This window comes from Dreissena polymorpha, unplaced genomic scaffold, assembly GCF_020536995.1.
Source record: "Dreissena polymorpha isolate Duluth1 unplaced genomic scaffold, UMN_Dpol_1.0 chrUn014, whole genome shotgun sequence".
Lineage (NCBI taxonomy): Eukaryota > Metazoa > Mollusca > Bivalvia > Myida > Dreissenidae > Dreissena > Dreissena polymorpha.
Window position 1 is genome coordinate 18,730 of NW_026273328.1, and position 27,716 is coordinate 46,445.

Genomic DNA, 27,716 nt, shown 5'->3' on the forward strand with positions numbered 1-27,716 from the left:
TAGAACATCTTCAGTTATATTAAAAGTAGGTGGGTCAATGGAATTGCTAATTTGAATGTGTTAGAACATCTACAGTTATATACAGGTTAGGTAGGTCAGTGGAATCATTAATAGTACTGTGTTTTTAGAACATCATCAGTTATAGAAAGGTTAGGTAGGTCAGTAGGAACGTTAAGGTACTTTGGTGGTAGAACATCGTCAGTAATATAACAAACAGGTAGATAAGTAGAATCGTTTATGGTACTGTGTTGTTAAAACAGCTTCAGTTATATTCAGGTTAGGAAGATCAGTAGAATCGCTTGTGGATGCACATGTATATAGGTAGAACAACTTCTGTTATATACATATTAGGCGGGCCATCAGAATCCATACCGAGTATGTGTTATTACAACAACTTCAGTTATGTACATATATATATATATATGGGTTTGTAAAATCCATTATGCAACTATGTTATTTTAACATCTTCCATTACATACATACACGGTCGGTCAGTGGTATCCATAATGCCACTATGCTTTTAAAACAACTTCAGTTATATTCAGAGAAGATAGGCAAGTAGAGTCCATAAGGATAATGTTTTGTTAAAACAACTTTAGTAATATACAACCTCACTAAGGTAATAGGCGAACGATAACCAAACAAACAATACAATATATATAAAAAACACTGTCAGTGATAATTACACCTGTTTAATGTCTTAAGCATATTGATAGGTATAAAGGCTTTTAAATAAATATCAGGTTTGGTCTCATACAAAACAGTTGACGTGAATATTTAGCTGGCGCAAATTTGTTTGGAGTATAAGTTTAATGCGTGTGCATCAATCAATTCCTGTAGCTGACCTCCTAAAGACTAGAGGGAAGGTTTAACGTTGTCAATAAACAATAAAGTAACGTTTGTTCTTGGGACGAATTTTTAGATTTATGATAATAATAATAAAAATTCATGTATTAACTCTGGATTTAATGCCCCTTAATCTTGTTACTATAAGTTCTCCACTACGAATGGGGGTAATGCTATGTTGATGACTAATTTCTGAGTTGGTGTTTTTAAAAGCAACATTACGTAACAATAACTTCACAGATATAATATTTGGACCTTCAATTGTCTGTGGTTTTTTAATTAAAGGTCTGAGATACTGAGATCATGCTTTGACCTTGTGATTGTGTAGTAACGGAAATTATAACAGATTTAATCAAGTTTTTGCCTTTTGACCTAGCAAATTCGTTCAACTCTAAAATACCTTGTTTTCAGCTGGGCTTGATGAACATTTCCGCAGGTTGTCCAAAACTCACACAGAAAGTATAGTTGAAGACATTCCATTCGTAATTAAGGTTAGTGGAAGGCTGCAAATCATTGAAGGTTCTTACAGAAAGCATAGCTGATAACGTTCCTATTACGAAAAATGTGAGGAGACAACTGCAAGCTTTTCTATGAGCATACTTAAAGGAGACATTTCTTTTTCCATTTTAATACAGATTTCATAAAAGACGTTTGTATTTTAATAAATGCGTGTAGAATATTATTAGAAAAACATGAATGCCAAGATAATTGTTTTATAAAATTATAAGAAATATAGGATATACTTTAGTTGCATAAAAATTATTTGTTGTAAAACCAAGCTAGTGAGTTATATGATAACACGCAATTTCCATTGGACTTGTCGGTATGCAATGTGGTGACTTAATATGCGCCAGTAATGTACCAAACATCATATCGAGTTATAGATTAGCACCGTCAACACATATGTTTTGAGAATTGAAATCTGTCATTTTGAAAAACAAACGTGTCGTCACTTTCGAAAATGTGTCGCATCTGGAAACGATCAAAGCGAAACCCCTGAATGATAATCATACATTTACAATAATTTGGATCTAAATATTCAAAACTGGGATTAATATTTTCAAAGCAACAGTTACAGCAATATATAATACATATTCTCTAATTATATTACAGAAAGACAGCATTCAGCAAATGGCCAGAAAAGTCATGTTGGTAAGTGTTTTTTTGTTAATTATGTTGAAGGTGCTTAATAACGCATATCAATTGCTTATTTGAAATGTAACCACGATCACCAGCTTTTTATTGACAACGAACAATCGCGGATGATAGATTAGCGCTGTCTGTAATAGGTTGTTATTAAAATTGTGTAGCTCTACAAATCATCATGGAATTTGCAAAAATGTTCCTTGAAGTATCAAACATTATTAACATGTACATATGGCTCCGCGTCATATGTATAGGATTCGATTTGTATATCATTGGGCCGTGTTATGTAAAAAGGGGGCTTAATGGATGTGAATACAGTGTCGTCACAGTTTTTTTCTGAGCAGTCCACATAAGTCAGAAATGGCACTCTTCGCTTTTATAATAGTTTTGTTTGAAAAAAGTCTCTTCTCAGTAAAAATCCAGTTTAGGCTGAAAATGTTGTCCCTGATTAGCCTATACTGACTGCACAGGCAATTCTGGGATGGCACTTAAAGCACATGCATTAAACTCCCTTTTCACATATCGCGGCTCAATTTAATTCTAGAGCTCCTAAAGTGGTCGGTTACTAAATTTACGAAAAACGCGCGCTTTTCCAACATTATTAAAAACGTTCTGCTTAATTTAACACAATTTCATGAGATAAAAATATATTTCAAGTTAAAGGTGTGTATATTTCATATAAATTAAGATCCTGGACAATCTGCTTAAAAAGTGCACATATTTGTCTTGGAAGGTCATGTTCCTATGGTGCCGCTTCACTTGACAATATGGCAACCACAACTAAACTAAGGAGTATGTCCAAACACTTTTTTATTATGATCCTATATTAAGATATGTGAATTATTTTCACAAAATTGTCAAAAGCGTTACGCTTAATCCGCTCACTTATCGCCACTTGAGCTAAATATATAATTTGCGTTCGACTTCGACTTGTACTTTTTATATATTTTCTCAAGTTCTTGGCAATTTTTCATACATAGCACACAAGTGTTTTCGCTTCTTTTCACAATATGAAGCCATGTCTAAATATATCAATTCATCTTAAAGTCATGTTCATACAAATGTTCATTTGGTGGTCCTCTCCCCATTGCACAAAATACCAGCTTGAGCTAAAGAAAGTGTGTTACAAAATAAATACAATATTGTGTTAAGGCTTCATTTCAAATACTGAGTTACTGACAAATCAATGACATGTCTGCCCTGTATTTATGTTACAGCCGCCTGAGCCAGTGAAAGTAAAAACTCTGTCAGAGGACAAGGTAGGCTACTGATTGGATCCAAACACACATTTTTTTCTTACACAATTGGGAATTACTTTTTATCATTGAGTCTTGTGTATTTTCCTTCTCTTTTGTAGTAAATTATTAGTGCCTGAAAGTTTAAAATGCTCTTTTTTATTATAATCTTATGTATTTAACAAATAGAATGCTTGTTGTCGTATATTTTAAACACATGTCACATGCAATATTTGCGAAAGCAAGAACAATAATTTTCCAGATACATTGTTAGGAAAGGAAAGCTTATCAACGTTTGCTTATTAACCTGAAAGTCTTAATATATGTTTATCTGTCTGAAAAAAAACGACAATAATGCAAGCACATTAAATTGTGGTGTTTTTAAAAGGTAAGATTAAACAACGTCCAGTCAGAACTATAAGTAACTAGTTTACCGATTTGGGCAATTTTTTATATTTATACATTAATGCTCTAAATTGTTATATGGTTTGTAACTAGGTTCGTTGAATTAGTTTTAATTTTCATAATTTTTATATTTTCAATTATAGTTATGGTAATTGTTGATAAAGGTGTTAACACAAACCACGTAAACACTTCAGTGGGTTTTGCTTCACACTTTAATACTCAATAGGGATATCAAGTTTAGGCTGCCAGTCACTTGTTTAGCTTTGGATAAACACAAATAAGTATCGTTACACACGCAGAAAAAAACATTGTTTGTATTTAAAATTTCTTTTGTAATAGCTCTAACAAGCAATATTATGCAATTAATATGAAATTATGCAGACTATTTTATTTTATAATTTTAGACTTCATAAGGTCAATGCTATTGTTCTTACGCGTTACTTGGATAACTTTACAGAAAACTGATTACAAACTATTAAAGTTCATTAACAAAATGCAACATATACGTGACATACTTCGGTCTTGAATAATTTTGGTCAAGTGGTAGCTACTAACAAATTTGTCCTTGAACATACTTTTCGTAAGCCCTCATGGAGCCATTCAATGAGCCCTGTAATGCTTTTAATTTCCAATACTCATGCTAAAATACTTTTGCTAAATAAAATGCTTAAATGCATAAAACACGTAATGCATGAGATCAAAGTAGGTTATGTGGGACTGTTGTTCTGGTTTATTTAGTATTTTGCTTAAATGTTTTGCATATTAATTTGTCATTTTGTATTTATATAGTGTGAACTGAGGTCCATTATAATGATATAGACACTCGATTCGTGAATTAATTACACTTGCACATGGTAACACCACGTGTTTTTCAATTTTTTTATTGATGTACGCTTGTCAATCAGTCATTTTTTTGTAATTGTTCACTATTAGTTAAACACATTTTTTTAATATTAAATATAAATCTTTTAAACAATTGTTGGGTTAATTAAATCATCATTTTAGGCTCCACAGACAAGGATTCTTGATAAGGAAGCTGTTTCAGCAGCTTTTTTAGTGTTTTAATTATTTGTTTCATTTGATACATGTTGGATCCTTTTACAATGTTGGAGGCTTTAATTTAAATACGTACCGAACAGAGAATAAGGAGTTGTCCCTACATAGACTATTGGAAATGATGCCCCTGTTCATCTGTGAAATATGAACTATACCATTTCTTAAGCTCTACATACTATGGGATAACTGGCTGTCTGAAATACGTGTTATTATTATACTGGTGAACCACTAGTGACTGATGAAATGAATACTCTTTGAATAAACTAAATTCATGTACTTAATTGACCATATGCAGGTAAATACAACACAGACTATCACTTCTGCAGGTCATCTACTTTTATGAAATATGCACATTTTGGTGTTACATATGAACTGTCGTCTCCTTTCGTAAGGTGTTTTTTTACTTTCTTTGCTTATGATAGTGTTTTTTTTTTATGATCGTTCTTTTAGTGTATTTGCATATGTTTAAAAATTTAATTGATTTGCAAATTTGCATTATTTGCATGATAAAACCCTTTTTTTAATTTCTGTATACATTTATAAATAAATGCAACATTTTCAAATGAGGATTGTCACGCACACAAACACACATATCAACGAATTACACGTGGGATCATCAGCAAACTATTTATATGACTAAATTTAAAACTAATGTTAAAACGCTTTAAAATGTATTTTTCATCACATTTTACTTAGATTGTAAGAGTTAACAATATAAAAATACTAACAGATAGAACGCTGAATATTGCAAAGATCTTGATTAATCGACTATTCACAAAATTGCCACAGCTGATTCACCTTAATGTCTGTGACCTAGTCCACGTAACAATGTTGGCTTAGGAAACATGCAACATGTTAATATTTATTTTGGTACTTCAGTTAATAAATTTTCATATACGTGTTCCGAGTCGTTTGGTGAGGTCACTGAACAAGATCCATAGCTCTGACATGCATTGTATCATAATTATAGAGTTCGCCCTGGCGTAGTGGCTATGGTGTCTGTTAAGAACGGGGTGCGGGGTCACGGGTTCAATACCCACTGGGAGCGTTCCTTCTATCTCCACCAAATACATCAAGTACTGTTTATGGTCACAGGAAACGAACTCTAGATCGTTTCAATAACCCTTGGCTTTATATGCAATCAATCTCAAATATATAGGTTTTAAACTAGCATTATTATGCCCCATTGTATAATGCCCTCTATGGCAGATCTTGTTGAAAATTAAGAATATGAAAACATTAATGCAAATGATCAACATCCATTTGTAGAAAGAGGCTTGGGAAGAAGATCAGCTGGCCAAAACCATTGAATGGGAAGGTTGTCAGATAGACCCGGCCCCCTTCCAGTTGGTAGAGCGGACTTCGTTACACAAGGTATGTACTTACACGTTTTAGTCTATAATCGGGGGTTGAGAAGGCGGAAGGGAGGCTTCAACATAGACCTTAACCCATCCTGATTGGTAGAGAGGACTTCATTACACATGGTATGTTCCTACACACATTGTTCTAAAATAGTGTGTACCTACTCATTTGACTCCATGATGGGGTGTGGTGCTTCGAATAGACCCTGCTCCGTCTCACAATGTAGAAAGGACCTTATTACACGAGGTATATACCTACATCAGTTTTTATAAAATGGCGTTTCAGCTGTTATATTAACCCCTCCTTTTACCAGTGTGTAGAGTTACTTGATTACACAAAGTATGCATATTCCCATTTTACTCTAGAATGTGTGGATAGACTTATCCCAGCGAGTTTGTAAAGAGGACTTAATTACTCAAGATATGTACTTCCACATTTTAATCTAGAATGGCGGGTCTGGAGAGGAAAGGCTTTTAGAAAGAACCTGCCAGCTTGTCCAAAAAATTTCATGACACTTTAGAATGATCTTGATACTAAGTATACTCCTTTACTAAAATTGTAGTTTCCAAAGGATAACATAGCTAAATTTGATAAAACTGATATTCAGCATTTCTACAAGGTAGACATGCGCATTCTTGGCAGGTCGTTCTGGTACAATTATTAGGGACTTGTTGCCATTTGATCATTAAAATGCAAGTGTTGGTTTCCTTGGTGATTAAAGGACCTTATGAATGGTTGGGATTTTGTGGAATTTGTTATGCCACATTTATATAATTTAGGAATGGGTATCTGTGTTGGTTTATCTAGGATCGGTATTTATCAACCAATTATTAGACTTATGAATCAATATAGTCTTAGACTAAATATAAATACATCAGAGTGTGCATACATTTACTGACTCAAAACGGCGCTTATATCATAAACATATTGCTTTTAACAAATAATAACACAGTGAAAGGTGCTATCTGCCATGATTTACTTCACTTCAAGTAGTTTAAGTACATTCACAAATATTCTTTATTTTTAGACTGAAGTCTACGAATCAGGTGGTGAATGCCACCTGAGTCTTATGGTAAATCTGCTAAGTTTGGCTCAGTTTACTCTCAGCGCGAGGTCTTAGATACTAATAATCAGAATTTGATGACACTTGACATGCAGCACCCCTACAGGGGCCATGCACATCCTGTTCAATTCACTCCGGTACAAAATAAATTTAAGGAGTTATTTCCCGTTATTAATATTCTATTTTACGTTTTGCACAAGATCACCAAACCTGTTTGATTATTATTTTTTAACTTAATATGTAGCATCGGAATAGGTTGAAAAAGTGCATAGTTGTCTGAGTTTTCCAATCCAGTTGATTTTCAAGTAGTCATTAGTCTTCGATTTTTTGAATATCAGTTTCTTCTGGTATGTATCTTTTTTGCGCGAGTTCTTGTGAAGCAAGTATTCAAATTTCATGAAACTACAAATTCACTTTTCTTTGAATATACGCAATTATTTTACGGCGTTACGTTTCATTGACTTTTAAGGGAGCTTTAGCCCTTAAATAAAACATCATTTCCTGATTTTATTATTGGACCCTAATTTTCCAACTTTTATTAAATATGCAATATAAGATTTTAATATATACCTGCAGGCTGCTTTATGTTCCCAAAAAATACAAGTTGTATCAATCGGTAAAATACAACTGCACAGAAATAATTCCCGTATTATGGTACTCGCTAGTTTTCTATTCCGTATTACCATACTAGCCGGACTAATTTAAATGACGTCACTTTAAATCCAAAAGATTATAAGAGCATTGTTAGTTAATTATGAACGCTTAAACTATTTTTTTTAACTTAAATGATTCACAGTTGTATATAATAAAAGGAATATTACGCAAGTCAATTGTTACACGTGTTTGTATAAGTCTCTAGGCTTGCGCTATTTCGTATTACACTCGAGGGTGCGCCTCTCGTGAGATACGTCATCACACAAGCCACTCAACTGATACAAACACAGGGAACAATTGACTAGCGTAATATTCCGTATGTATAAGCATTGATGTTCCTGATGTGTGTAAGTACCGACGTTTAGATCATAAATGAAGAAAACGTATTTTCAAAAAATGGAAAATGAATCAGTATTCGTCCCCAAGGCAAGTCGTAAAGTGTTTTCGGGGACACTGGTGGTTAAAGAGACGGCATTTGTTATATGTTTGTAACTAATATACATGAGTTATAGCTTAAAATAAAATATTTTAACATTATCTGATCAAAATCATTATTCTTCTTAGAAGAAACATATAGTTTCAAGATGTTGATGTTTACTGACGTTTGCATGATTTGGTATCAAATGATGTTTTTCATTGTAGGTTCACTCCTTATTTTCCCTCCTCGGTCTTAACCATGCCTACGTCACCAACACTGGTCGTCTCATGGGGGTGGTGGCGCTGAAAGAGGCAAGTAAACTCAATTATTATAATTTTACTGACATTTATTTTTATGTAAAAAAAGCGGGATTATATTTATGTTCAACTGTCCGTCGGTTTATACATTGATGCAGTAGTTTGTATGTAGACCATTAAAATGTTTACGAAATCTTGTAAAACTTAGACATACGATCTTTCAAATTGGTTGGTTTCTCGTGAGAAAAGGAAGAGGTCTATAGATTTTAAGATTACAATGTCAAAGGTCGGGGTAACAGAGGCTTGAAACATTAATTAAATAGGTAAAACAGTCACTGTAAGTACCTTTGATACCTTAGCTATGGAGGTTGAAAATGTTTGTCTGTCAGTCAAGTCAGTCCATCCGTCTTCAAAATCCAATCCCGCTTTTTTAAATATTAAAACACCGAATAAACTTTGATAAATTTAGGGTACTTATAATACTTGAAATACTGTCAAATCCAAAAAAGACTCATTAACATTTTATTATGTTTGTTTTTTTCAGTTGCGAAATGCCATTCAAGGCCACATTGATGCAGAACATGCTAAAAAGAAATCGTTTCAGAAAACGAACGGCAAAGCAAAGGCAGCAACCAATAATGCTACTGACTCAGAAGATGACATTTTGAATGATCCCCAGCAGTTGGAAGTAGAACACCCACAAGAACCAGATGGCTATAGAATTGTTCATCGGTCAAATGGAAAGTTCAAATATGAACCAGAAAGCGACACGGACAGTGAAGACACAGACACAAGTATTTGAATGTTCAGCAAAGGCAGTATTGGTATTTCTTTATGTGGATCAATACATTCGTTCACACTGATTTTGAATTCACTAATACAGGTTTTGGAATGTTCACTGAAAAAAAACATGATTATATATATGTGTGAGCCGTGCTCTGTGAAAAAAGGGTTTTATGCTATGCAACTGAAACTGATTCGTGGTTAATATATGCTTTAATTGTATTAATTAATTTATATTTTTTTATGAAGAGACGATATTTTGGTGAAGTCAACGATGGAACTGGTTTTACTAGCTCAATCTTTTGCGCAGGTTGTGTATGCGCAAAGTCAACCGTTTTGCCTAAATTTACAAATCAGGATACCACTGTACCTTTAATTCCAAATATACTCTTTATGTGTTTTTCAAACATACAATAGACGTCTTTCAAATGATAATACGTCATATAGAATCAACTTATTCTTATCATGTGAACAGATTTTCCGCCAATGTTCGTCTAATATATAAGGTAACATTTTCTCGATCGGTTTTTATAAACAAAGTCAATAATATTGTAATATTTAAGGGGTGTTGCGACAGTTAATTTAAGTACATCAGTCAGCATATGAACTTGCCACTTTCTTATTTTGGTTCGAAAATGTTGGACAAAAAAAGGAGCTATAGCCCCTTTTTTAGCGAAATACTACCATTTAAACTTGTGTTATGCGTTACTAAAAAACGCTTGCTGCTAGAGAGATGCAACTGCGCACTCATACTAACCAACTGTGACCTTGCGCACCTTCATATTGTGTTTCATAAGTTTTTGACACAACTGGATTTATTTGACCTGTTTTGTACGAAAAGAGACATATTTAACTTGTGTCGTACGTAGCTAAAAAGATACCTCTTCTCGAGGCTGAAACTTTAAAAACATAGTAACCATCATGTAAACTCACCTCTTTGTTTTGATTTGGATTGTGTTTCTTCAAAACCGCGGCCCCTTTTTATAAAAAAACAACTATTTTTTATTTACTTGTGCTACTCGTAACTCAACCAGTATTGCGTCCGAAAAGATACAATTTTAATAACATATTAACCAGATTTTGAAGTATTTGCAAATCCATTGTTTGGTCAGGATATGCTCATAACATTACGAACCCTTTTTGCAAATATTACATTTTTTGATTTGTTGCGCGCATAATGTAACAAAGGTGTTTAAAGGCTGGCACTTAAAACAATTAAAACAGTAATATTAATCCATCAATTAATTTGCGCACTTTTATATTTTAGTTCAGTTTGTTTTCCTGATATAAGTGGAGTTTGCAACTAAATATCTGGGCAGCCATGTCCTATTGACAAATTTACGGTTAAATGCGATCCAATATTTATTTGTTTACTATGTATGTGTAATAATCTTGTTAGATATTAATATGTTGACGGGTTTATTTATGTGTTATTCCCATTTACTTTTTAATGAATGTTCGTGATTTGATTGACTTTGTTTGTGTGTTATTGCATATTTGTTTTGAAAGCGACCTTTTGTTCTGTATAATACTATAATAAATTACTCAAATCAAACGCATTTATGAATTTTAAATAGAATGTGCTTCAATAATATCTTATTTTATTGTACGTTTTGATAAGTTTAATTTCATAGTACGTTAAATTTGTATTTTTCTTTTGTGACGTGTTTATTTATATTGATAAACAAAAATGTTGTTGGGTCTTAACATCAGCATAAGATAAGCATGTATGGCCATGAAAAAATTCACCTAAAAACAAAGAGAAAAAATCGTTGCTTTACCAAAATATATTTTTGTATCACTGTAATGTCCTTTATTTGAGGACATTAACCAATTGCTATACATAAAGAAACAGAGAGAAAACACAGGCCAGACACAAACACCAATGAAAGAAACTGGGTCACCGCCTTGTAACGTTTAATAAGCATAGATTTCGGGTTTACAACCGATGAAAAGGCGCATTTAAGTGTTAATAATGTTAATTTTCGCATTATCAAAATTCCAATAAAAAATTTTATTAAAGAGAATACGTTTTCATTAAATTACAGTTAGTAAATAAGTTGGTCGCATGCTTACAAGAGAAACAATTACGTGCCTCTTCGAAGTTTGATTAAATTTCTATGATATAAACTACATAGTGTTTAGTAAAATGCTTTAGAATTATAGAGTTTGCTGTTCAGCTCATCGTCATTCATGCCCAAAGAAGACCATGTAATATTGTAAAAATCCAAAATACATGAGTTTGTTGGATATATGATGCCTTAAGTTTTAAAAGAAATATGATTTCTTGTCAGAAAATACGGAACGTTCTTGAAACTGTAATCTAGCAGCAACACGCAAACAAAAACTCCCATTTGATATTAAACGCGCAATACAACCGATGATGTATTTTTTTGTTCAAATAGCAAAATATAAAATCCGAAAAATCTGACTGGAGAAATTGGGGTATATGAAACATTTTATTTGTGGGTGTTATCTTGTAAACCTAGACAAGAACAATACAAAGAAGTGAAACTCAAGTTGCTGGAGAAGTATTGAATTCTCAGTATTAACAATCGGTTGGTCCTTTATGTAAGGCAAGTTACCAGTTGCCAAAACAGTACAAAACAGCACAACACGAAACAACATACACACATAGAAGAAGTTAAAGCATCTGTGCAACACAATAAACAATATAGTAGCTTACACAAACTCATTTTTTTAAATAAATATTAAAAGTAATTAGACCTAATAACTATGGGCGACTATACTTTCCCCACACATAAAAGTGGTTAGCAGATTGCAAGGCGATATTTTATCACAGCACCTAAACGTTCAGTCAGCAAGATAAGGAAGATGCCGTCGTGTACATTGTTTTTTATATAAATATTTGATGTGTGGGTCAATTATTCAAAAACATACTTTCGAATATATCAATTAAATACAAGTGAATATTCACCGGTCAATTCTTATTGTTACATATATTTCTATTTTTCAAAAATTGTATGTGAAAAACAATATAATGCAGATTGTATATTGCTAAATAACATATCAACGTTGACATTACAAGAGCACGGTGGTATTTAACAAATGCTTATTGCGTTATTCTATTTGTTCTTTAACCTACGCGCCTTTGTGCTACTTTACATCATGTGGTGGCACATACTCGTATGCTTATTGCATTTTTCGTTTCTTGATAATTGTAAAATCACATTATTGCATGTCAATTAATTATCATCCGTTTATCATGTTTGCACATTTTCTTATCGGTGTACATTACAAATTAACAATAGAAATAACATAAGTGATTACACTAGGTATTACACTAGTATTTACCATAATAATTAAACTTGAAATATAGCGAGACTAAAACAATAATATTTTACAAAGTATGCAGACTATGAAATAAATCACATATGGAATTATAATGTGTTATCTGTAATACTCTTAAAGCAGATATTCAGAAAAATCTGACATAATAAATCCCTAGAACTATATGTTGATTATTTAACAACTGTCTTTTTTCTGAAAAATACCTGCCTTTTTAAGTCAGTGAATCTAGAAGCAGGCTTATTTTATGTTCCCAAGCTTATTGATGTTTGGTTAGTACATTTGTCTTTGGTTTAAATCTATTTATTTTAGCTCGATTGCCATGAAATCATCAGTTTTATTTGAAACGCTCTCGAGTCCGTTTCCTTGGACTAGAACTAATACTTGGTGTCTATGGGGAAAATCTTAAGCACTCCCCCCCCCACAATGGTGATCGAACCCCTGACCTCCCGGTCGCTAGGCGGACACCAAATCCATTACGCCCCGGTATCATTTGTCTCTGCCTGTCAGTCACAAAACATGCGCGTTACTCTGTAAGGTTATGTATTCACTCACTGCCTGATTTACGAACTGCTGGACGGACTGATTTACTGGGCACTGCGGGGCCCCAAAGGATTGAGCTTCGGAGGAAGACTTATCTTATAAAGATTGAAATACATTCCCGCACGTCTGTGTGCTTTCTTATCCTGTGTTGCATCACCAAATTAACGCCATAAACGCACTAAATGTCATTTAGCATCATTTATCTACTAGTGCATTAACCATTCATTAACAAAGGCTTGTTTAAACAAATACCAATGTATTTCATATGCAGGCGATATGAAGTTCCTGTAATAAACGTCTGAATTGAATAAATTACTGAACATACTATTTAAGTGTCTGTGCATCGTAGCTTTTGGAAAAATAACAACAGCAGGACTCTTTTGGGTGATATGAGATTTGTTTATCGTTATATGGCTGTTTGGACAAAAAGATCCCGAAGTCCATATTTATGCTTCGACCAAAAGCATGCCCTGGCCGGTTCTTTGTTAAACATATATGGGCCGTGCCCTGTAAAAAGAGGGTTTAATGCATGTGCGTGCGAATATTCATGTGGCACAAGTGCATATAACAGTACAAACATGGTAACTTTGTGCCAGGTTTAATTCCGAATAAAATATACGTTGAGTAACACGTCACTTATGATATTACTACTAAGTTCAGGTATTTTGTAACTGTTTTCTTTCTGTCAGAACTTTCTAATGTTTTATATCCCGGGCGTAGAAGACATGACTCCGATGGTTTACTATCCTGCGACAAAAATCCAATTCCATACATATGTTTGATGCAAGCTTCTTATTCACCATTGGCTGTTTGTATTATGTCAGGTTTTTGTTGAATTTTAATGAAGGTTAGAAGTTAACTTTTTTTTCAATGATTTACAAACAATTTATCAAAAACTACCAAGTCATTAAGCGTTCAATCGTATCTGTTGTATTCAAAATAGAACAACATGTGCGCTTAGTGATAATTTAGCAAACATAGTAAAACGGTTTTAACATATTTTATGCAATACAAATGACATATTTTGATAGCATTAACGGATTTAATTTAAATAGATAAAGCCCTCAATGGGTAATAATAGCCTTTATATGTAAAGAAAATACATACGTCCTTGTCTGAGTTTGCATCATTATATGTTACAAGTCCCACGGGAACAGTGTTGTTTTTATCAAAAGTGATAGTCGCAAGCAAACTAATTTCATGTGTCATCAATATATCGTATTACAACATCAAAAAAAAGTAACATCGATCAAGCATTGCCTGTGCCTGAGAATTACTTCATCGTACATATGTGCTCATGGAGGGGCCTTAGGAATGTTTACAAAAGTACGTAAACATAACACAAGTATAAAGCACGCCTACTATTAAAAAGTACATTCAATCTTGATCATTTCGCAATTTTATACATAATAGAAAAAAGAAATAACAATAGGTTTATTTGTGCTGAAAGGCCTCCGGCCCAAAATACAACCATACATGCAGTAATCATAAGTAGTGACATGGTATGTAATATTAACAAAAATAATGGTAAGACGTGTTAAGTAAAAACAAAAAAAGAATAATGCTTATAGATATATAGTCAATCACGTAAAGGTTAGTTAAATGTATTTGAAATACTATCGAAGACAGGTGTTATCAAATGTTTAAGTAGCACAATTACGAATGGAGCAGTATCGCACAAAATACACTATATGCGAGTTTGCCCAATGCAAAAATAGCTTGTTGCCTAGTGTCAGACATAATTAGCACAAATAAATGTTCTGATATAGTACATTCCAACCAGTTATTCATAAAACATTGGTCTCTTATATGATTATAAACAGGGTAGACTAATAAAAAGTGAAACTCATTTTCGATACTATACACATTTCATGTGGACACAATGAACAGAAACTATATTCCCTGTCAATACCGACATGACGACCCTTTTCTGTCATAAGTTGGTGGCCAGAACAACGAAAGTTCGACAGACAGTGTTTTAAACGATATGACAATGGTGTAGATAAGTAGCGCTCTGGCTCAATTAAGGTTTAAACAGTTTATAGTGTAAACCTTTTGCACGAGAATTTATATCTCCTAAAAGGGTTTGCTTCGCACAGTCAACTAGCCTGATATGGCATATGTTTAAGAAGGTAACACTGTTCCCAAGTTCATTACTAATCCATGCGTGGCCAAACCCGAACAAAATAAGTAAATGTTTTATATGTGTTGCCCACGTTACTCGACCAACGTAGCACTGCTTAGGGTATCTGGTAGTAGCCATCTGTGTTAGTCACCCAGTTTTTGACACACTTGAACATGTCAATGTTAAGTGGGAGGCGCCCACATTCTGCTAATGCAAAACTGTTTGTTACGTTTTGATTCAAACATGCTAACCGTTTGCACAAATTAATTTGTACGCTTTCTATTTTATCACACATTTGATGGCCCCATAATTTCGCCGAGTATAGCAATATTGGTTTTACAATTGCATCGAATAATGTAAAAGCTTCGTGGTGGTGGAAGTTGCCAAAATGTGTTTGTAACGGATATTGAGTCCGCTGCCTTTTTCGCTTGCATTGATAACGTATCCTTTGTTTTCGTCCAGCATAATTTAGGTGTTAAGAATGATCCAAGGTACCTGTAGAGCGACACGACTTCAATAGGCGTATTGTTAAAGAACCATCGCTCATATTGTCTCAGTGGACCACCATTTCTAAACACTATAATTTTCGATTTGTCCAAATTGAGCTGCATACCCGTGGCCTCGCAGAATTCCTGTATTCGATTGATTTGTATCTGCAGTTTGCTAGCGGTCTCGGCAGCTGCTGCCGTGTCGTCTGCAAACATCAGTGCTTGGATATCATCTATTTGGTTGGTTATAAAGATTCCACTTCCGCAATGCTGCTTCAAGTGAGTGACAAGGTCGTTGATAAAGAGCGCAAAAATTACGCTAGATCTGACGCATCCTCGTTTTGTTCCGATGTTACAATCAAAATATTCAGTGAGGCCTGTTGACAGTTTAACACACGAGCGAAGCTGTCTATACATGGATTTAAAAACACCCAACAGCAGACTGTTTTCGTTGACCCCTTTTCGCACTAAGCTGCTCCATAGATGCTGATGCTTACAACTATCAAACGCTTAAAAATACTCTATGAAAAATACGTATACTCTTCCTCGTCGTTTTGTTATATATTTTTGAATAACAGCGCTTAAGTTAAACATATTATCCGTTGTACTATAGCCAGATCTAAATCCCGCTTGTGACTCGTCGATAACTTCATACTGATCAGCCCATCGTGTCAATCGAGAACTAAGTATTTTCATAAAAACTTTACCCAAGCTATTTGCCACCGACGCAGCTCTATAGTTATTTGGATCCGATTTAGATCCTTTCTTGTGTATTGGAGTAATCAGGCTCTCGCACCAATCCACTTGAAAGTGTCCGGTTGATAAAACATAGTTAAACAGTATCTTTATGTATGGCAGTGTAACGTGTTTTGTATGTTTGTACATTTCTATGCATGTCCCGTCTGGTCCTACAGCACATCCACTGCGTAATGATTTTAGGCTGGTCACATTTTCATTATCAGTTATTTCGCAGTCTAATATATCATTGTCTCTAGTGTCTCTTACAGAAACGAAAACGAATATACTTTTCCAAAAATACCTTGGGTTTTTACTATTTTCAATTAGCAAATTTCTCCGTTGCCTCTTAAGAGACAAACATTTTGCACGACAGAGGTTTTTGAACACATTTTTACTTGTAAGATATATGTCCAAATCATGCTTAGAGTGTGTGCGGCGGTATCGGCGTTAATTATATTTGTCATACTTCGCTTTAGTACAGAGCTCGTCCCACCATTCAGGTTGTTTATTTGTAGTGTTTCGTTTGTTGTTTTAGGTCTTGGATGAGAGCGCTTCATACATTGATCAGCGTTTTTAAATAATGCCATAAAAAAAAACATTCAAACTATTGCCAATATCCATACCAATGGTGCTCATAAACACCTCAAATAATTCTTCGAACGTTTGTACAAAGACAGCTTTTGTAGACTCCTGCCAGTTGAACGTGCCAAACAGCTTTAGATGTATATCTGTTCTTGCTAGTGGATCGTCGTCGACGAGGTCTGTGTTGTCCAATACGAATTCACAGACTATAGGGAAATGCTATCAATGATTGCATCCAAACCACAATATTTCGCTACGTAAAGGCATCGGATATCCATATCCTAACTGGTCTTTACATAATGTCCGTTTTTCTGTTTGTATTGTTCCCATTTTGTTGTTAATGAAACATGGTTCCGTTTGTTCGGAAGACCCCATGCTTGATAATTTATACAAAAGTTACATTGCTTAAAAATAAAAAAGTGTCAATGTTAAACCAAATTATTGCTTTATAGCTCAGTGTTAAATATATGCATACGGTTGTATAATATGGTAAATATATGCACATGTATGTATAATCAGGTTAATACATGCACATGGATAAATAATCCGGTAAATATATGCACATGGCTGTATGATCCGATTATTTTCATCCAATCATGCATAACCTCTTACTTAAGATTAAGTGCGCGGCTGTTCTATGTGTTCCATCTGGTCATCATGTCCAGTTCGATGTAATCGTTATCACGGCGTCCCATCCTGTATACTCTGGTGAAATAGTTTTAACTGAATTTTACGGATAGTTAACCAATTCATGCTTAGTGGACTCTCCCATCCTTCTAAATTGGATTAATTTATTTCCAAAATAAGGCAGGTCTAGTATATTTATTTCTATATTTAGAATATTTCTTACAGAAATTTCTTTAAGCAAACAGCGCAGACCCAGATGGCTGTTTACCAAGGCCTTTTTTCTAGACGCTAGGCACAAATGGGTTAAATAAGGAACATGTTCTAACCTTTGATGGAACGTTCTGCCATTGTTTGTGTTGTCCCTTTAATGCTATTAATCGCCATTTTGATACTTACCTTTAGTTAAGGACATATAAGTTTTCGTTGCTTTTTACTATGTTTAATGCCTACAAGCGAGCCAATGAAACAAATTATTTTGATTGGATGTCTGTATCTACATTAAACTATTTGATCTGTGCATAAACCTTCATAGTATTGAATAACCTGAGTAAGCGGATTTAATTCTTATAAACTCTTATAATTTGCTAAGGTGTGTACTGGAAACATGACATAATTATTCTTATGCTCTATACGTCCTTATGAATGCTTGCCGTGAGGTTTATGTCTCTGATAGCGCTGTACGTTCCATTCTTACACAGTTGTAAACATAATTCAAAGGTTGTTATAACCTGTTGAATGTTGAACAAGAAATATTACGATTAAGATCAACCATACGTCCAGTCAATTGAAATGTTAGAGATAGTTCGCACCCTACAGTCTACAGCTTTATTTTACTGATTTTAGCAATACATTACAAATTATCTAAACAGGTTCATCTTAACAAGCGTGTATATAATAGTAATTGTTTTGTTTCAAACCATAAAGGTCTACTAGAATACCGAAATACATAATTTCAACAATATACTATAGTCATGCTTATAGATGACAACTATAGTCATGCTTATAGATGACAACTATAGTCATGCTTATAGATTACAACTATAGTCATGCTTATAGATGACAACTATAGTCATGCTTATAGATGACAACTATAGTCATGCTTATAGATGACAACTATAGTCATGCTTATAGATGACAACTATAGTCATGCTTATAGATGACAACTATAGTCATGCTTATAGATGACAACTATAGTCATGCTTATAGATGACAACTATAGTCATGCTTATAGATGACAACTATAGTCATGCTTATAGATGACAACTATAGTCATGCTTATAGATGACAACTATAGTCATGCTTATAGATGACAACTATAGTCATGCTTATAGATGACAACTATAGTCATGCTTATAGATGACAACTATAGTCATGCTTATAGATGACAACTATAGTCATGCTTATAGATGACAACTATAGTCATGCTTATAGATGACAACTATAGTCATGCTTATAGATGACAACTATAGTCATGCTTATAGGTGACAACTATAGTCATGCTTATAGGTGACAACTATAGTCATGCTTATAGATGACAACTGCACACATTATATGAAGCACTTATTTAATTGAATCTTGTATGTTTATGTATACGCAGCATATTAGGTCTTTACATGGCGTGAACTATAGATTTATTTACAAGCTGCAGGATTACATGCTGTAACATATAATTTTAGCTCTGTCGTATTTGTTTAGCACTATCATAAAGAATAACATTCATCGTTCACTAACTTTTGTGGTGGATTGTTTCAATGCTATTCGTAGTACGGGTGCACTGTCCCAAGCTGTTTTAACTTTTCTTCAAGTAATGCAAATCAACTCTAACCTGGTGTTGGTGCATCCGTTTATATGGTGATCATAAGGGCACTGATTTCCAAAAGATTGACAGTTGCAGGGAGTTTAATTAAATGCGTCGCCGGTGAAAAGTGATTAAAACATGTTAGCCATCCACGACTTGCCAATGTTTGAACTTGCTTCGGAATTATTTTGGCGTTTTGAGTGATTCTACGAAAAAGGTAACTATACACTTTACCAGTACTTATCTTACAGTTATACAATAAAGACATATACCATTCTCTCAATGGCATTTTGACATATATGCCAATATACATTGTGTAAAATGTTGCCTAATTGCATCAGATGTACACAGATCATTGTTAACATTAACATATTTATGCCTTGCGTCTAGAAAAAAGGCCTTGGCAAACAGCGTAGACCCAGACAGGACGCAGCATGATGCGGCGTCTCATCAGGGTCTGCGCTGTTTGCTAAAATGAATTTCTGTATGATATATTTTAACTATAGAAATAAATATACTAGACATCACTTATTTTGGAAATAAATTGATCCAATTTAGAAGGATGGGAGAGTTCACTAGGCATAACTGGGTTAAAGTTAATTTAGTGCATTGTCGCGGTTAAGTTGGGCATTGTTTTACCAATGTGTAGTATATTTTTTTGTTAAAAATGCACACTCATTATCCCATGATGAAAACGACAGAAATCTAGTCTGCGTTTAAACAAATAAAATGTAACACACTAGAACATTAAACTAAATGTGTTATATGGTCTTTTTAATAAAATGGTTTCTAAAGACAGATTGGTGTCATTATAACATACAACATCAGCGCCCTACCATCATTTTCAATATGTGAATCGTACAGTATCCCAAACTGAATTAGTTGTCCGGAGTCGCCTGACACTACTTTCGAGGGTAAAGTTAATTTGTGTGTCTGTGTGTGCTTTGCCTTTTAAACAGTATTTCAGGCATATCACGACAGTCAGTTAACCAATTTGTTGTGTTTTTTTTTACACATGTATATAGCGCCCTTTTCATACAGTATGTGCGTTCAGCGGCGCTTAACATTTTTTTCCCTATTCACTTGGTCATAAGTCGTCCGTTAATATCTTGGCGCAGTATGCAGCCACGGCACACTGGCTTATTTCCCTCACATGTGCCTATTTATACACTTCGGTGGAGAGGAGCAGATAAATTTCTTGCTCAAGAAAAATTCCAGTGGTCAGGGCGGGATTTGAACCAGGGACCTCTCGATCTCCAATTCACATTTTTCCTGCGTACCAAGTGCGTATACGTTATCTTGTAAATTACCACTTCCCTAGTGGAATCAGAGGTAGGTGGAGAATGGCTGTAAAAAGGATTTCATGACCGATCTTCACACCTTAACTCATCGCGTTTGTTGCTTGAAAATAGAAAACCTAAAATACGCATACAAATGTATATAGTGTCGCGTTCTGAGAAAACTGGGCATAATGCATGTGCGTAAAGTGTCATCTCAGATTAGCCTGTACAGTCCGCACAGGCTAATCAGGGACGACACTTTGCGCCTTAACTGAATAATAGTTTAGAAGAGACATCATTTAAACGAAAATTTCCATAAAAGCGAAAATTGTAGTCCCTGATTAGCCTGTGCGGACTGCAGAGGCTAATCTGGTATGACAATTGACGCACATGCATTTTGCCCAGTTTTCTCAGCACACGATACATACAGTATGGTAAACCAATGATAATTTTTATGAGAGTCGTTTTTTTGTGTTTATAGAGAAAATCAGTATACGGGAATAACTCTAGGTAAATTACATTAGAACAGACGGCTTAACCCATTTATGTCTAGTGGACTCTCCCATCCTTCTAAATTGGATCAATTTATTTCCGAAATTGGGGATGTCTAATATATTTATTTCTATTTTTAGAATATTTTTCACAGAAATTCCTTTAAGCAAACAGCGCAGACCCTGATGAGACGCCGCCATCATGCGGCGTCTCATCTGGGTCTACGCTGTTTGCCAAGGCCTTTTTTCTAGACACAAGGCATAAATGGGTTAAAAATTAATAAACCTTTCACTGAATTGCATAAAAAATCATTTAAAAACTTCTTTGTGGGAATATATCTTAAAGTGTAGACCAAAAGTGAGGCATAAGTCAGCTAGTGTATCAGTCGATTATTGTTTATGCTGTCATGCTATTGGAAAAGCAATTCAACGTAACAGTATAAGCACAAGTATTATACAGCTTTTGATTACGCAATGTAAACGGTTTCAGTGCTCTTTATAACGATTTAACACCTACACAAACCTCGTTTGATGGTAAACTTAACGATCTTTTTGCACATGGCAATTAGCATTTCCGCGTAGTATTTTTATATACAAGATTCGTTGATTTATTATTTTTTCTAAGTACCCAATTAAATGTAATTTGTTACCGTCAGATTATCAAATCAAACAAATAATTATCAGTAATGAAGTATTGATAGTTGCTCTATTCCAAGAAATGAGCAGTTTTTAACCTAAATTGTAAAAAGCACGTTCGCAATTAATTTTATGTAATCGCGAATGTGTGCAATAAAACATTTATCAATGGTTTAAATCAGCAATATCTTCATTCGCTGGTGCAAACTTATCTGCGTAAGACTATAAGCGAAATAATCGTGGAAATAAAACAGTTTGTCTCTCGACGGAGCCACTCTTCACGCTGGTCTATAAGAGCAACTTTGCAAACTGTGGAATGCCGCTGTGTGTACATCTTGTCTTGCTTTCCAAGGCGGCGACCCCAGCTTTATTCTACTATGTGTTGTTTCGTTTTGTGCCGTACTGTACCGTTTTTGGCAATTGGTTCCTTGCCGTTAATAAAGGACCACGAAGGTTTTTATGGTGGAAATGCAATACTGCTGCAGCTTCTGGAGTTTCACTTCTTTATATTGCTGACGTGTGACGTCATGCTTCACTGCGTCAAAGCTGGTAGTCTGCATTAGAGCCATTGGTCCAACTTAACGCCGGCAGCTCAGTTGGTAGAGCGCTGGATTACACATCTGAGGATCGCGGGTTCGATCTCCGGCTTGGCCACTTAACGAGTTTGGGGATTGGTTATGAAACTCTTTGAGAAAGCCATTCTCCACCTCTTATTCAAGTTTGGAAGTTGCCATACACTGGCCTAAGTATGAGCACTTAGCACTGTTAAACATGCAAACGTAGGGAACGTGTGAGTTGGTTCACTGCCCTCAGTGACATACCTGAAATGCTGTTGAAAACGGCTTAAAAGAACAAAAACAAACAAAGTAGCTCAACCATGGAAAGAAGTGTCAGGGGCAGGCGACTCCAGACAACTGGGCTATTTAATGTCTCTATTACAAATCCTGCAGGACGAACGGACATGAAATTCAATGCATACCACCGTTATCGTCGCTTACGTATTTAACACGACAGCATGGATTTAACTTCAACATGGGCTATTTAAAACGTGACAAGATCACTTAACATTGATATTAAACATTTGACTTGTGAATTGTATCTGCACAATACTATGTATGCATATCAGCAATTGTACAGCCCATTCACTTACCAATTAATAAATCTCCTACACATCAACCTTCCTTATGGAACAAAAGTAAAAGTACACAGAGATTTTCTCGGAAAGTGAAGTAACTGCTGCTAAGAGCTATTTCCCCGTTATGAAATATGATAAGGAGAAACCACGTTCATACTTTATTTATATCTGTGTAGTCCTTGAATCATCGCTTATATCTGTATAAGACACGTTTTGCCGTTGAGACGATAATCTAAATATGGTCTCCTAAAGACTACTTCAAATGTGTATGGTTAAAGCAATGAAAAACAGCCTTTATTCTATCAGTTTGCTTGATAGATGTCTTCATTAATGCCGACAATATAACCAATGTATACGGTTACGAGGATCATTGTTTTAACCAGGAAACTCAATTGTGTGGGCTTTTAGAATGCATCTCACTTGGGGTTTAATATTGTTTGCATAAATATCCGTCTTTGTAATTGCAAATCATATATCGTTTAATGGTATCAGCATTGGAATCCTATTCAAATCTGCAATATTTCAAATGTAATCGAATTTTTGTCAAAATAGATTGCCGTTCTAAACAATTTGGTTACCTATGGCTTAATAAGTTAATAATTCTGAAACTATTATGCGTGAACGCTGTTTTATATTTGATCTGCATTGTTAATTATGCTTGAGTCTTATGTATTGGCTATTGTTTGCATGTATTTTATATGGTAAAATAAGACTGCTATCGGTTATATGATCACTTAGATCATGTATATATATTAAGACAATAGGCCAATATGACGGTCAAAATGGACTTCGTAGGACTTGGTGGTATCAAGGTAATTTGTTGATTTTTCAAATGGAACTTCGTAATTACCAGATTTGTTTAATCATTTATGTCAGTTATTTCAGTTCTTCAACTACACTCATTTACTAATTGACATATAATTTGAGCATCTTGTTAAACAGAATACTTGTGAATGGATCCTCAATGGCGAAACATTCAAGTAACAGCGCTCACCTGAGTTCCCATACACCATTTTTTGCAGACTAACGCTGAAAGAAGGTATGCACTAAGCAATAGAACAATATGATAGACCTAAATGAACAAATCACGTGTACATAGAGCACGAGTCATCACCATCATCATTCCCTAGACCGGTGTGGCCGTTGGATTCAAATTAGTGACGACGGCACCAGTCGGGTATGTTGTAAAATTTGATCCTTGACATCTAAGAGTACCCTGACCTCTGAGGAAGGTAGACGGAATTTGCACACGAAATGCATTGTCCTCATGGTTTTAATCGTGTTTTTTTATGTTCACCAAAAAAGCGAACGCTTTTTGGTTTTGGGGAACGAAAGTGGGCTTACACGTATAAGTGCGGTACTATATACTCTTCTTACACAATAGCGAACCATGCACTATGCTTGCATAATGGACAGTCGTGCGAAGAAATACATTGTTCCCGCCCTTTTAATATTTGAATTAATGTTGCGTATTATCTAGAATGATGTATCACTGCACCTTTCTGTCAACTGCTAGAAAATATTGTTTATGAATAACTGTTGTATGGTCTTTAATTTCATTGGTGGAACATGGGTGCAATATTCGGAATACTGATTGCACATAAAGTATAGCTAGAATGGGGTACAAGTAACGTTACCAAACATATTTGTCTTCAAGTATCAATATGCATTTTATTAGTTATTTTGAGCACGGAGTGTATATTGACAGGAGATGAATCGAGTATTTGACCCTTACTGTAGTAAATTCAATCTTATGCAAAAACTATTCATCCGATTTTATTGGTTTATACGTTTTCTTGTTGCTTATTAATTCCTCTTTCAAAAAATATAACTTTAAGTATATTCCCGTTGTTATTAGTGGATTTATAGCGAGTTAAACACAAGAAATACACATTTTATGTTTTACCACCGCGCGTTTTAACGTGTTGTGGCTATCGATCTTTTACGATTAGCGTACAGCGAAGCGCCGAGGTTATACATTTTGATGTACCCACTCACGTCTTTTGTTAAATTATAGTTTCATTTCTCGGCCGATTTTGACAAATTATATATCATTAGAAAGCTTACGTTACGTGGTAAACAGACATATCAATATATATTAAGTTTTTCTACTGATTTCGACAGCCCGGCGAGTTATAACTTTAACTTTTGCAAATATCATACCGTTTTGGAGTTTTAGAATCTAGATTTACGGTTGACATGTTCGTACTTAATACCAATTTGTAGCGTTTATATTTGGAGTTCAGTTTTAAAAATTACATCTTGCTTAGGAGAATAGAATTCTGTATACGATAGAAAAAAAATTTGTTTAAAAACGAAAGTAATTAAGGAATGAAGGCGGGAAAATGTAGCGCGCGTTCCTAACGCACTGAACTGATGCTACGGTCTTGGCGATTATGCTTTTGTTTAGAAACCGGCCATTGAATTTCTTTTGCCATCTTATTATATTTTTTATGGAATTTATTGTAGTATTTTGTTCACGAAACATATCAATAAAGCTTATTATAAATGAATCTTAATAAATTAACGATTTCAGCTCTTGTTTATAACACAGAAAGGGTGTAAAATTTATGATGAAACAGCGTATATAGCGGACCCTCTCGATATTATTCGGCTTTGCATGCATACTTGAAATAAAATGGCTGTCAAAAACATTCATCGTTTGCTGTTTATTATCAACAAGGTAATTATGTATAATTATTTGAAATGTTATTTACCTTAAATTATCAATTTATTAAAGATTCTTGAAAATCACGGTCCGTGTTACGCGGGTCATTTCGTATTTTGACATCAGGGCATCATGTCCAACTATTGAAAATCAGATTTTTTTTCACCGGGACGATGACGGCTTGGATTTAGACAGGCAGACAGATAGTTTATTCAGACTTAAACAACAGTACATCGTCTTCAACTCAAATATATAAATTATTTTTAGACGAATTGTTAGGTGATTACACATATAGCAGTGATGATTCGGAGAATGTTGCCATGTTTCTTATCCGTAAAATCTAGAGTCCATGGTTTGAGCATTTTTATCGCGGTGTTCAAAAAAAGATATCTCAATAATCTTGTTTATTGATAGATCTGTGGTTTTATTGCCCCTGTGTTCAGCACAAACCAATTATCTCGTTATGATCAGAAACTGTGCCGACCAATACTAAATAACACTATGGTGTCATACGCCACAGCAGGGACCTATACTTGTATATTGGTCCCTAACCACAGGTGGCAATGTCTGGTCAGATTACACTTTTTATGATACCTCCATGTCTTCTCGTGGTATTAGTAGTCATTTCTTGGAGTAATGTAACGCCAAATACTCAATTTTGCGTTTATAAGATATGTAGCGTATTGAAAACATTTATAGTCATCTGCCCATACAGATTGCCATAAACTAAATACTGTATAGATGTCAGCCAGCTAAATCACAATAATTATAAGTGCTTAATACCTATACATGTACATTTTAAACATTTAAAAAATCTAATACTTAACATTTAACGTATTTAGCGGGTACCGGTAAAAAAACTCCGTCATTTCGTAGTCCTATAAAGAGTGTATGGTAGTGTACGGAACAACATAATTAAAAACAGCATTCTCATTTGACCACAACGGGGTTAAATAATCTTTCCGAAAAATACAAATAATTCAATGTTTTAATTTAGAATTCTATATATTTATAACTCTGTTAACTTATAAAGATATTTCGATATACATGCAAAGACAGTTGACCGTGATTTTCAAGAATCTTTAAATAATTTTAATTAATTGATATTTTATGGTTAATAACCTTTCATATAATTTTGCATAATTACCTTTTTGATAATAAACAACAAACGATGAATGTTTTGACACCCATTATATTTGAAGTATGCAAAGCCGAAAAATATCAAGAGGGTCCGCTATACATTTGTATACGCTGTTTCATCATAAAATTAACACCCTTTCTGTGTTATAATCAAGAGCTGAAATCGTAAATTTATTAAGCTTCATTAATACTTAGCTTTATGGATATGTCTCTAGAACAAAATATTTCAATATATTCCATAAAAAATATAATAATCGTGGCAAAGGAAATTCAATGGCCGGTATCTAAACAAAAGCATAATCGCCATCAGTTCGGTTCGTTAGGACCGCGCGCTACTTATTTCCGCCTTCATTCCTTACTTGCTTTCATTTTTAAACCAATTTTTTTCTATCATATACAGAATTCTATTCTCCTAAGCAAGATGTTATTTTTAAAACTGAACTCCAAATATAAACGCTACAAATCGGTATAAAGTACGAACATGTCAACCGTAAATCTAGATTCTAAAACTCCAAAACGGTATGATATTTGCAAAAGTTAAAGTTATAACTCGCCGAGCTGCCAAAATCAGAAGAAAAACTTAATATATATTTATATATCTGAAAACTACATTACGTAAGCTTTCTAATGATATATAATTTGTCAAAGTCTGCCTAGAAATGAAACTATAATTTAACAAAATACATGAGTGGGTACATCAAATGTATAACATCGGCGCTTCGATAAAAGATCGACAGATACGACACGGTCACGTGACTTAGACACAACAAGGTATTTGGCGTAACGGTCCCGTTTCATATCCGTGTAATCTAGAGTCCGTTTTTTGAGCAAAATCAATCATTTAAATTATTAAATATTATTTATTTTGCAAAGTAAACAGAAGAAAGATTCTTAAAATGAGTATGTTAAAACGAAGAGGTGTCTCTGAAAT

At 34.3% G+C, this 27,716-nt stretch overlaps 1 pseudogene; it reads left to right on the top strand.

Moving 5' to 3' along the window:
* LOC127863547 (chloride channel protein-like) overlaps window positions 1-11,388 on the top strand; it is a 29,216-nt pseudogene extending 17,828 nt beyond the window's left edge.
* Window positions 11,389-27,716: the final 16,328 nt, after the last annotated feature.